Here is a 13667-nt window from a genome sequence, read left to right as displayed (position 1 = left end):
GAATTGTACAAAAAAAGCACTACTGGAGTCCTTCAAAGGTGCATCTCCGAAGAGGAAGGGCGGAATATTTTGGCAGAAATTTACGCTGGACTCGGCGGTCATCACGCCGCAGCCCGGGCTCTTGTAAGCAAGGCCTTCCGTACAGGATTCTATTGGCAAATGGCCTGGGCAGATGCACAGGGCTTGGTCCAACGTTGCGCCGGTTGCCAGCTCTTTGCAAATCAAAGCCACATGCCACCCACCGCCCTCCAAACAATCCCCATTATGTGGCCCTTCGTGGTCTGGGGGCTTGACATGGTTGGACCCCTTAAAGGGGGAACCCACAAGAAAAAATATGTATTGGTCATGGTGGATAAATTCACCAAATGGATAGAGGCCAAACCTATTAAAATAGTCGAATCCGGACTGGTGATAGACTTCATATCCGGGGTTGTACACCGTTATGGCGTCCCCCACAGCATCATCACTGATAATGGCACAAACTTCACGACCGACGAGGTAAAACTCTGGTGCAGCAAAATGGGCATCAAGCTCGATTATGCATTAGTCTATCACCCACAAACCAACGGCCAAGTTGAGCGAGCAAACGGTCTTATAATGAGCGGCATTAAACCCAGATTAGTGCGTTCATTAACGGAGTCTAATACGCACTGGGTAGAGGAGCTCGACTCTGTACTCTGGGGGCTGCGGACCACGCCGAATTGTAGTACCGGATATACACCCTTCTTTATGGTGTACGGTGCAGAGGCAGTTTTGCCTTGTGACATAATTCATGACTCACCTCGAGTGCGCATGTACGAAGAAAGAGAAGCCGAGCTCGATCGACCGGACAGTCTGGAAACCCTGGAGGAGGAGCGCGACGTAGCAAAGGCCCGTTCCACATTTTATCAGCAACAAGCTCGTAGATACCAAAGCAGAGAAGTACGAGCCAAAACTTATAACGTTGGTGAACTAGTTCTACGCCTGCCGGATGAGAAAAAGAACAAGCTCGAGCCCAAATGGGAAGGTCCCTTCATTATTGACCAAGTTCTGACCGGTGGAGCGTACCGACTGCGGGATGCATCGACTAATCGACTCGAGCCGAACCCATGAAACGCGGCCAGACTCCGAAGATTCTATGCCTAGCGCCGGACTTTATGTTCGTACCCTTCCCCCGTCCATTTTTTGCATATACATTATCTGTGTTGTTTTTCTTTCTTTCTTTCTTTTAATCTTTCTATAGGCCTTCAAGGGTCACCTTGTGCCTCGCTTGCACATTACAGATGTGCTAGCCGCACTCTTCATACTTGGGGGCTTCTTTCTGAGAAGCTTAAATTATTTATCTGGGCCTCATGCCCCACACATGTGTTATACTTCCGCATGTACCTTTTTTCACCATTATATGCATCGATATGACTTAAGTTTTGGCCAAGCTGGGTTGCCTGGCTCTTGTATTTATGCCCTACGTTCCCGTTAATTCGGCTAGGGCATAAGGGGAGCACCTCTGCGATTGTTACTGCCGGGTCAGCCGGATGTGTACCTCAGACTGGGTGAAGCCGAAAGCTAGCGTTCTTAAGGGAATATTCGATCGGTGAACAAAAGATGATTTTTACTTATTTTCCACATGTGCCCCCAGATGTTCTTTCCTGCGTTTCCTATCGCAGTCCGGAAATTCACTTTAGGGCATGGGTACCCAGGGAAAGGAACCCTTAACAGAACTATTCTCCCTGGAAGATGTTTCTTACTATCCATGTAATATAACATAACTAGTTGGGCACTTGTCTATTCAAGCACTAATGACCCCTACGCCTGGTCTCCACGCATACCCCAGTTCTTATATAACTGAGCGGGTATTCGGATACACTACGGACTATCAGGTCCGGAGGTTGAAGCAAAAAGGTCCGCCATGACAAATGATCTACAATCCAGCTAGAAGGCATTATACATGTCACTTTAATTAAGTAGTCATGCAGACTGACTAAATTCCTCTTCTATACCGTCCAACAGGCGGTCTAGCTTACAATCCTGTTGGGAATACTTTGCAGCTAATTCTACTTGCCCATAAACTAAGCTAACAGAGATCTCTTTCCCGTCGAGCCCCAGAGGTCCGACTTCGGCCATGTGATTTGGGTCATCCTTGGTATACTGCGTCTTCACCATGGCCCAGGCTTCCCTTGCACCTTGACGGCAGGCCGATATCTTCCATAATCGAAAGCGCCACCGTGCTCCTTTGAGCTTCTCCGTAAGCTCTGCAACTCCTTCTGGCAAGGAGATGGAGGGCCATAATGCCTGGGCAATACCTTGCATCACCTGGCGAACTTGTTCGTGCAGTTGTTATACCTCGGATAGAAGATCACCCACAGACCCGGGCATTTCCTCCGTGGGACGACCTATTAGCATACCTACAGACATAATGCTGTTAGTCGACTTCTTCGCCAAACTCCTTCCAAAGGATTCGTTCAAGCACTTATTCAAAATGCCGCTTCGAATTCGCTTATTCTCCTTCTCGGAGTCGGCAAGCTAGGCTCGAACATCTTTTAGTTCCACACTCAGCTTGGTATTGGCATCTTGGAGATCGTTTTTATCCCGCCTCACCTGAGTCAGCACGCGCTCGCTAGCCTGTAGCTGTCGCACAACATACTGGTTCTCCGGATTTCCTCCGGATTGATCTGCAACATCTATTATTAGATCTGCGGCCACGCCACACACTATACGGTAACCATCATTCTTTAAAGTGAATATTACCAGCGGGAGACTTTTTTGGTTCCTGCAATGCGGCAACAGCAGCCCGCAGTTGGGTCTTGCATTCCTCCAGCTCCTGTGACAGCCTAGTATTCTTCTCTGTAAGAACCTGCACAATAAATATGATCCTTAAATCAGTTCTGCTAACTGTTTCAAGTCTCAGGGGCTACTGATACATATATATCGTCAGATTTACTCGCCCGTACATCCTTTACATACTGATCCGTGGCTCGGGCTAGACCATCTTGAGCAGCACGGAGGTATGCCTCTCCAGAATTGAAGGCATCAAATGCCTCTGGTGAGAAACAAGCGTCACGGAGTATGGCCCGGCGGCGCCTATGATTCAAGGCGCTTTCCACTTCTGAGTTTGTAGCGGATAATCTATCCACATCCTCTGTAGGGGGATTATCCGGCACCTACCCCATATCGGCTTCTGCCTCCATGTCCGGTCCTGGCGCCCGACTGGTGGAAGCGTGATTGGCAACATCGCCGGACATATTCCGGCGAGCATTTTTTCTGTTAAAGAAACACGGGCGTCATTATATTTGGAGAAAGACGACAACCACGGAGCGGGGTTTATTATACCTTTGCGCCAGCGTCTCCGTCCTGACCGTGCCTTCCTTTTCGGCCTACCCGGCCTCGGTGCCTCCTGTTGGTGCGTTGCTGCGGGTTCGGCAGGGCGTCCCGAATGCCTTCCCTGTAAAAATGCCATGTGTATATGGTGGGTGAAGTGTCTAAAAGAGGATCCTAGTTTTGGAGTTGGGATTTTTGGTTTTTCTTACGTGCGATGCAGGGAGCAGTCGGGGATAGTCGGTCGTAATGGCCACCATGGCATCGTCGCAGCTTAACTGATAGAACTGCTAGTCTATCAGCTCCACGAATATAACCGAATCTTCTTCAAGTCCGGAGTCGAGGGCCCGGTCAGGGTCCTCTGGTTGTGGAGAAGGGCTGCTGACCTCCTTTATGGCTTTTCGCAGTTCCTGCCGCAAAGTGGCAAGGTGAATACTTACGACAAAGAATGCGGGAAAAATGGGAGCAGGGAGATATAACTTACCCATCTTGGAGGATTATACATGGAGAATCCATCCGGTGGCTTGATGCGGGTAAACTCCTCTTCCTCACCCTTGAACAATTTGGACAGAATTTTCGCTAAAGCGGCAGCATTGTCCGGACCCTTACGCCCGCAGCGGGTTGCGTCATCCGCCCCATTATAACATCACAAGGGGTGCCCACGATATTGAAGTGGCTGCACTTCCAGCATTATGCAAATCGACATAACTTCGATTACTGTCAATCCTGATTGAGCCAATGCTTTGATCCGGTTCATCAGATAGAGGACTTCTCCGTTGTCTTCCGCCTGGGGGCTCCGTGGGCGCCACCTTCGGCGTTTCTTCAGAGGAGCATTGTTAAACTCAGGAAGACCCCGCCGAACAAGGTCCGGAAGGGGAACGTCCTCCATATAAAACCATTCTGAAGGCCAGTCTTCGGACGACTTCTTCGGGGTACCGGACAGGTATCCGGTATCGGCGATGCGCCATATTTCGGCTCCGCCCACTTGATAAAGTGACCCCCTTTGTATGCGAGGGACGAGGCAAAATAGCCTTTTCCACAGCTCAAAGTGAGCCTCGCAGCCCAGGAACAACTCGCAGAGAGCAACATAGCCGGCGATGTGTAGAAGGGAGGCAGGGGTGAAATTGTGTAATTGGAGGCCGTAGAACTCCAGGAGCCCGCGGAGGAACGGATGAATTGGAAATCCGAGTCCTCTTAGTAAATAAGGAACAAGGCAGACCCATTCCCCCATAGAGGGACAGGGAAAGCTCTCCGCTTGCTCCCCGCCATTGTAGGTGGCAAGCCCGGCTCGGACGGGCACCATATATGCCGGAGGGAGAAATCCCTTGGTCTACAGTTCGACCAATCCACTGTGTGGAACTGAACACCTCTCCTAATCACCGGGCTTAGGGCTACGGGGGCGGGAGGAAGAGCTGCGGAGGTCAGCCATGCTGGAATGGATCTTTCCGAAACGCGCTCTGATGGATTGTCGCTGGGAGAAGGATGGTATGGATCGGATCTAAGAATCCCCATCCCTTTAATAGACAATTTATTTATCTGGCTAGAGGGGTGAATGTAAAAACGCCCTGGCGCCTCATATTCATTCGACGCATGGGAGGTAGCCCTTATTAGGCACAGAAGCCAAGAGGTTCAACATTTATGGAGCCAGACACTGCTTACGAACACTTGAAAATTGGGGAAGAACCCACCTTGCAATGACGAAGACAATACTGCGCGCTGGACTCATCGTCATTGAAGCCTGGTTCAGGGGCTACTGAGGGAGTCCTGGATTAGGGGGTCTCCGGACAGCCGGACTATATCCTTTGGCCGGACTATTGGACTATGAAGATACAAGATTGAAGACTTCATCTCGTGTCCGGATGGGACTCTCCTTCGCGTGGAAGGCAAGCTAGGCAATACGGATATGTATATCTCCTCCTTTGTAACCGACCTTGTGTAACCCTAGCCCCCTCTGGTGTCTATATAAACCGGCGGGTTTTAGTCCTTAGGACAATAGACAATCAGACCATAGGCTAGCTTCTAGGATTTAGTATCTCCAATCTCGTGGTAGATCAACTCTTGTAATACTCATATCATCAAGAATAAATCAAGCAGGACGTAGGGTTTTACCTCCATCAAGAGGGCCCGAACCTGGGTAAAACTTCGTGTTCCCTGCCTCCTGTTACCATCCTCCTAGACACACAGTTCGGGACCCCCTACCCGAGATCAGCCGGTTTTGACACCGACACTCATACCAACCATCAAAAGGGTGCAAGCCTTGCTGGGAAACGGCTTAACTGGTGTTGACTTGCTCCGCTGTTGGATCACATGGCGGATCATCCCTCTGAGCCACCGGTCTGACTTAATGTATAATTACACCGGAGGAGCAGACGATCCGTTGCGTTATAGCTCTCTACGTCTCACTGAAGAAGCCATCGTTGAAATGTCAACTACCCTTGTAAACAGCAAATATGAAGACTGCAGTAAAGTAGGATTGAATCCTTTCTGCAAACTTAACCCGGCACCAGTGGTAAATCCCCTAGATTCTTTTTTCTTTAATAGTTAAGCACTTGCATGATGTTTCAACCTGTTATTTTCCTACAGGCCAAATCTGACTTTTGGAAGGCCAAATATGATCATGAAGCCGCCAAGAAGGCTACAGCCGCCGCCATAGCCACGAAGAAGACAACCCAAAAATCTAAGAAGAAACAAACTGCTTCTGATATGTTCAAGCTGGATGATGTTTCTGAGTCGGAGTGTCAGGACCCCGATTCCAAGTCACATCGATCTAGCCGGTAACACCTCATATCACATTGCGGCCTCACGCACGGTATCTCCACGGGTGTCGCCTTACCATGGCCCGGGACCGTTTGCACCTTTTGGCTCACATATATGATAGTGTCGCTAGCATCCATATGACGGAGAACCCGGGCCAACATGGCTAGTCGTGAACCCAAAGCGGCACAGACCTATGGAGACAGGCATACATGAATCACATCGAGCATGTCGGTCATCAGCGAGTGAAACCGGGCTCTAGCACTGAGCTAATAGGACTCCGGGAACCCGGGCTGTAGCAGGCTAGGCAGGACTCCGGATGTCACCGCGTGACATTTCCCCGAAGGGACAGACATAGGAACGAAGTGAAACACATGCCGGACAGTCAAGTGTCCTGAGTAGTAGTGCTGGGCTAGCAGGACTCTGGTGAACCGGGCTGTAGCGGACTACTATGGCTCGAGGAACACTAGACTACATTTCCCCATAAGAAAGGCTTCCAAGGATAAACAACTAGATTGTTGAATCCCACACATACCAAGAATTTCAATCATACACACAATATGCTCGATATGTGCAAATACAACATGGCATCACAACAAAACTCTACAACTCAAGTACTTTATTTAAAGGCTCCAGAGAGCCATACATAACATGTTCATACAGGTAGGGGTCAGATGACCTGTCACTCAAGTCATACAAGCATACAAGCACATGCGGAAGCAAATAGTCTGAGTACAGACACTAGAAAGAAAGAAGGCTTCTCGAAGCCTGTCTATCAACATAGGGCCCTCCATGGCCAAGATCACCACCTGGGTGGCAAGTCACTCATCAACGTCAAGATCTACATAAAACCCATCGGAGGGGGCGGTGTTGTCGTCTGAAAATAGTAATTAAGCAAACATGAGTACAAAGGTACTCAACAAGTCTTACATCAGAACCTACTATACATGCTCATTCTCAAGAAAGTGGTGGAGTTATTGCAGCAAGCCAGCTTTGACCCTTGGCTAAGCTATCCCACGAGACTCCACTAGTAAAATAGTTTTTGCACACGAGTCCACTAATCACCAACACAATACTCCACCGGGGATCCTCCCTTGTCATCCTATGAGAGAGCCATCCTCGGTACTCACACTTATCTTGAGTCTTTTAGTAGTATCCATTAACTTGTCTATGAACTATATAGGCAACCAAGTAGTCCTTTACCGCGGACGCGGCTATTCGAATAGATGATGTTAACCCTGTAGGGGTGTACTTCTTCATACACGCTTTCACCACTTACCGCCGTTTACACGACATGTACTCGGCAACCTTCAAGCGGAGGCCCAACGAGGGTGTCGGCCATGGCCTACCTAAACACTCAAGTCTCTAGTCTAGGTTTATTGCCTATCCAGGTTCCATCCGCAGGGAGTCCGGCCGAGGTTTCCACATACGGCCCCGAACGATGTGAACAGGGTTCTCGAGACAACAAACAAGTGACTCGGTACACCGTGCCACAGTGTATCTACCGCAACATAGCCCACCCCTAGGGTCAGTGCTACGCACGGCTGCCAACACATAACCTACAAACACCAGAAACTAATTGCAACTCTTGGACAGAGTACTAGGGTGATTAGGAAGCCGAGAGGGTCCATTGGTTTCGGGCCCAATGTATGGTAGTAACTGAGTCTTAAATCACACATACAGATCTTAGTTCTTAGGGACGGCCTCAATGAAACAACCCACCATGTACTCCTACATGGCCTCTCATCGATACCTTTACCAAAACATGTTCAACACATCCCTCACATTACCTACATAATCATTTCACTCTAGCCCATCACCCAGATGAACCAGACCTGACACAACTCTAAGCATAGAAGGCATAGCAAGGTAGGAAACACAAACATGGCTCAATCAACTCCTACACATGCTAGTGTGTTTCATCTAGTTACTGTGGCAATGAGAGGTCATGCAGAGGATAAGGGTTCAACTACCGTAGCACACAGCAGTTTGAAACGATGTTGTCTTAATGCAGTAAATGAGAGCAGAGGCGAGAACATGGGTTTGTATCGATATGATCAATGGGGCTGCTTGCCTGATGGAGTGGTAGTAGGGTACTGCCCTTCAGTTGGATACTCGGAGATATCCTCAGAGGCAGAACCTACCACGAAGGACACACAGAACATAATCAACACATGACAATATGCAACAATATGATGCATGCTATGACATGGAAAAATGATGTGTCCTGCCTAATGCAATGTGAAACAAGTTTAAAAGGGTCCATTTGAACCAAAGATTCAAATGGAAGTTAAAGTTCTTATGCATAATAAGTGTGTTAGCTTGTTTCACCTAAACAGCAAGGTTAAAGTGGTTTGTCATGCATGAAACCATTACAGATGGATAGATTGAATTTTTTTGATCATTTTTCATACATAATTTGTTTGATTTGGAGCTATGGTTGATTTTCTATGATTTTTAGAAGTTTTGGCTATTTTATGGAATTTCCTATATAAAAATAAATCCAGAAAATGAATAATTGCGTCAGCACTGCGTCACTGTGACGTCAGCGAGTCAAAGGCGCCAGGGCCAGTCAAACCTGACTGGTGGGCCCTGTCTGTCAATGTCTCAGCTAACTAACAGAGTTAAGTTAGTACTAATTAACTGTCAGTGGGGCCTGAGCCCACATGTCAGTGACCTAAACTAACTAAAATTAGTTAACACTGATCCTAAACTAATTAATAGGCCGGCCCCACCTGTCATAGGCTCAGGGGGGAGTCAACCTGGGACCACACGGGTCAGGCGTGGTCAACTCGCCGGTCAGCGGGTCAAAGCCTGCCGGCGTTTAGCCACCGGCGAGGCCAGACGCAGCGGCGCGCTGCGGGATTTGCCCACAGGGCATCATTTGCTGCGCGGAGAGCAGCTACAAGCAGCTGGTGCTCGCCCGCATCCAGCTGTGGTGATGGCTTTGCCGGGGAGTGGTCGGAGCATCGCCGGCGACGAGCTTGGCGGAGGGCGAAGCTCGGGTCAGCTCGTGCGTGTGGCTGCAGTGGCCTAGGCGGCGTGGCGCTTGCACCTACAACATCTACGCGATGCAGTGAGTGTGACGGGCACAAGCCCGTGACCAAAAGGTCACCGGAGCATCGCCGGCGACGTGGTCAGGCGGCGGTGCGTTCGGACGGAAAAGGCACGGCGGCTACAGAGCTCTAGCGACGAAGCGGAGAGAAGGGGGAGGAGCAGTAGCTCACTGGGAAGCCGCAGAGAAGGTCAGCGTGCTCGGGGAAGGCTCGGTGCGATTGGAACGGCGACGGGGATCTCGGCGGCGGGGACGATGCAGGGGCTCCGGCGTCGTGCGGCTTGGCTAGTCGACATAGTCGACGACGGCGAACCGTCCGGACACGGTGAGAGGGCGCGGGGACGGCGTTGGACGTGGCTGCGGCGAGCGGTGGCGACGGTGACGTCTCGGGCGACGTCGGGGAGGGCGAGAGAGAGGAACCAGAGGGAAGAGTGAATGTCTGCAAGGTCGGGGAGAGAGAGGGGGGGTCGTCCCACATTGACAGCTCGACGAGGGGAGCGGCGAGGCGGCAGGCAGCTGCGTGGCGCGCATGCTGTGCTCGCCGTCGAGCAGCTGCCTGCCTGCCTGGCCAAGCCAAGCAGCTCGCTGGAGCGTTGGCTGGGCTGGGCCGGCAGGTGATCCTGCTGGGTGGGCGCCAGGTAAGCTTTCTCTTCCTCTCTTTCCTGTTTGTTTTCTTTTTCTATTTTTCTATAACTTTAGGGCTTTATTAAAAATACTTAGGCACTTGCTAAAATCCTGAAAATAATTGTGGGCTCTGTTGGGATTATTCCTAACAGCCCTCACTTAAATCCAAAATTATTTGGGCATTTAAAATATTTTATAGCATTTAAATGCCCAAATTCAAATACTTATGATTTAATTCATAGAATCCAGAATGTCCTATAAAAGAGTGCACCATTTTTTCCAGGGGTTTTAACCCAATCCAGAAATGATGAACATTTTGTGAAGGGCATTTTGGGTTCATTGAAAATAATTTTAGTAAACCCTAGTTGTTTCCAGGAGGGTGCTGGGGGTTCTGTCATCCCCATTTCAATTTTTTGTAAAAGTAGACATGATGCAACACTCTAATGCATGAACCAGCTAGGGTGTGACATGGAGGTAGCCCTTGACTCTCTTGGCCTACTTTTTAACAACCTTATTGACACTGATCATTGTCAGGATGACACGGGGGCCAGCCATGCAGTACGTAGAGGAAGAGGTAACTATTTCCTCCGACTCAGAACCTTTGCCAAGACAGAAACCTCGACTGGTAACCCGGAAAGTAAGGTTTTCACACCCTTTGGCTTATTTGGATCCTCATTTTCTTTTGAAAAAACAGCAACACAAGAACCACCGTCAGACTCGGACCAGTGACGACAATGAACTGCCCTCCGGCTTACCAAAAACTCCTCGGAAACGCCAGAATGAGGTTTCTTTCCCCCTTGACTTTTGCTTTTATCAACGAATCTATTTCCTTGCTCTTTTAAACTGTGATTTCACTTTTGCAGGAGGTCTCTTGATCTTTTGGTGATTCCTCTCAAACTCAACTTCCGGCTTTCAAGACTGCCCCTGGGTAAGGATAATTATCCTTCTTCTGCATCTTTATGTCCGTATAATTATACTGACTCATCAAATTCCTCTTAGTGGTCAAGCAAAACCCAAGAAAGCCAAGGTGATCAAGCCGACTAAAAACCTGGAAACCGCTGAACCAGCACTACCAACTCCTGCCCTGGGACAACCTGAAGCACCAGAAAACCCTGTTGTCAATGTTCGAATAGATCCTCCTAAGCCATCTGTTGACGAAACTGTTCTCAACCCATCTACTGTTGAACCGTCAAGCTCAGCTAACCCGCCGGCGACTTACGACACGACGTTTTAATCACCAGTAGTAGATTTGTTGAACCGGGCAATCCAACGGTACTGGCCAGACACTCCGCCAAGCAAGAGGCTTTGGAAAAGCAAAAAGTTCACTTCGACATCTCTCACTATGCTCACCTGAGCATTAGTGATGTTCTATCTGGCTATCTTAGTCACGTACATTCTAGCCATGACTCTGAAATTGAGATGGTCGAACAGCTGCAATTGAAATATGAGGTATGATCTCCAGCTTTCCTTAACTTATATGCTCTGCCAGCCCCCCAAGTCTCCTGATTATGATAAACTTGAATGATCTATAGACTTGTGATATATGCTGATGTTCTGACCTAGATTTTCCCAAGTCCGATTTAGAATGTTTAACCGGAGTTATCTGATTAACGTAATTTCACCTGTAGTCCCCAAGGGCCAGCTTAATTCATCATGAATGAGTCAGTACTTAACTTCATAGCTGTCTTGAATCAGTCCAAACTAATATTGTTATCCGGCTCAAGAGGAAAAGCTTTCTGAATATCATGCATTAGCCCCCAAGTGCCAAGCGTTGTTACTTGAAAACACTTGGGACTTTAATCATAGAAGAGTCATTTGTGCATTTAAAAATTGCTTTGGCAGACATTAGCCCCCAAGTGTCGAGTGGTGTTGCGTTGCAAAGCACTTGGGACTTTAATCACTATGACCTTTATTGGAATAAATTTTGACATACCTGTGTATGTCTGTAGACTGCCATAACTGAATTGGATTCTCAACTGACTGGTGCCAAAACCCAATTGGCGGTTCAAGAGACTGAGATAAAGAATGCTGACTCCAAACTTCAGTTGAGCCTATCTGAAGTAGAGAAACTAAAGACCAGTTTTGATGTAGAGAAAAAATCCTAGACCAATGAAAAAACCTTGCTAATACAGCGTGCTGAGACAGCCGAGGCGGCTCTCAAGGAGGTTAACACGGAACTCACCGGTTTAAAGAAATGTATGTCTCAGATGGTCTCTGCAATCTTCGGTGAGTCATTGCATTTTTTACTTAAACTCTATTTTTGCCAGAAATATAAGGCGCCTGCTTAACCTTTTAAAATACTCGTAGGTCCACAGAGCAGCAATCTGAGCCAAAATAGCTTGATAAAACTCAAGGCGGTTTACACCCTGGTGGAGCAACTGTACACTGGAGCTCAACGGGCGCTTGCCATTATTTCCCCAGCCAACCAAGGACCAAACCTCTTGAGTGATGTCTTGAAGAAGTTATCCATCTTACCCGCCAGATTCCAAGAAGTCAAGCGGTCTTGTGCAAGAGCCGGAGCCCTAACTTCTCTAAGCCGCTCCAAAGCCTGGGTACCGGAGCTAGAACCAGCGGATGTAGCCAAGGGGTATCCCAGCCTTAAGGAAGACGGGACTCCGTTTGATCAAGATGATTTTGCTGCTTGTGTGAGGGGAGTTCGTCCTCATGCTACCATCCTTGGCGACGAGACCAATATTGATAAGTATCAGTCGGGTTTTGATGTTGAGAATAAAAAGATGGCGACTCCTTCGTATAAAGTGACAGATCTAATCCCGCCGGTTCGCCAACACACCTTTGCCCCAGAAATTGACCCGTCTGGTCTAATTGACGATGAAGCTGAGTTTCATGGCTTCGATTACTCCCAGCTCAGTTTCCGAACAATGGAGGAAGATGAACCGGCGAGGGAGGAGTCGTGACCATCCAAATAATCCGGCTAAGATTTAATGAACCAGCCTTGGCTTAACATCTTCTTAGGAGAAAAAATAGTTTTAACCTTTTGGGCTCCCAGTGCCTTGTAATAGGCTAGCTTAAAACTGCATGTTCTGCCTATGCCATCATGCATATCATACTGCGTACGACATTTTATCCGTCATGTCAATATATGCTTTATATCCTTTATCATATCTTTAGTTTTAAATATGTTCTTGTATGTAAAAGATGAGAAACTGTCCTGGCGGTTTGTCGCTGGATGGGTCAAAACACCGAATACACAACTATGAAATTATCATAATAGAATAATCAAGGCTAGATGTAAAAATAAATAAGGCTGGAAGGCCTTTGATTAAAGAAAAACACAGATAAGTCTGTTTATGAATTTTAAAAGACAATATCATACATGTGTTCTTTGAATCTGGACTGCCGTCTTATGTGACCCGGACAAGAAGGGCGACAACCCTATCTTTTTAGAAGTCAATACTTCCATATGCAAGATGACTGTTATACCTTGGCAACTCATTGTCAAAGAACCAAGCTGGTTTAACTTGAAACCATACATACCGTTAGATTCTAGACAATAAAAACCAGTAAAACAAAAGAGTATCTTTCAAACAATGTAAATCAAGCATCAAGAAAAATTTGGAGGCTTCTGATTCGAATACGATCAGTAAACCAGACCAAAGGGGTTAAGCTAGGATTCGAATACGATCATGTAGCCCCCATTGGCTTTGGCGTTGCGTCGATCAAGAGGGTACCGACAACTATGTTCTCTTTGGTTCGAATACGACCTATGTTTGAACAGGAAGCCCCCAAATGACCTTGAGAGATTTTTAACGACCCTGATTCGAATACGATCCAAGTCAGACCCAAAAGGGGTTAAGCTATGATTCGGATATGATCAAGAAGCCCCCTAGTGAGTTTGGCTTTGCGCCGATCAAGAGGGTAATGACAACTATGTTCTCTTTGGTTCGAATACGACCTATGTTTGAACAGGAAGCCCTCTAGTGAC

This window comes from Triticum dicoccoides, chromosome 7A (genome assembly GCF_002162155.2).
Source record: "Triticum dicoccoides isolate Atlit2015 ecotype Zavitan chromosome 7A, WEW_v2.0, whole genome shotgun sequence".
Lineage (NCBI taxonomy): Eukaryota > Viridiplantae > Streptophyta > Magnoliopsida > Poales > Poaceae > Triticum > Triticum dicoccoides.
Note: the sequence above shows the minus strand (reverse complement) of the source record.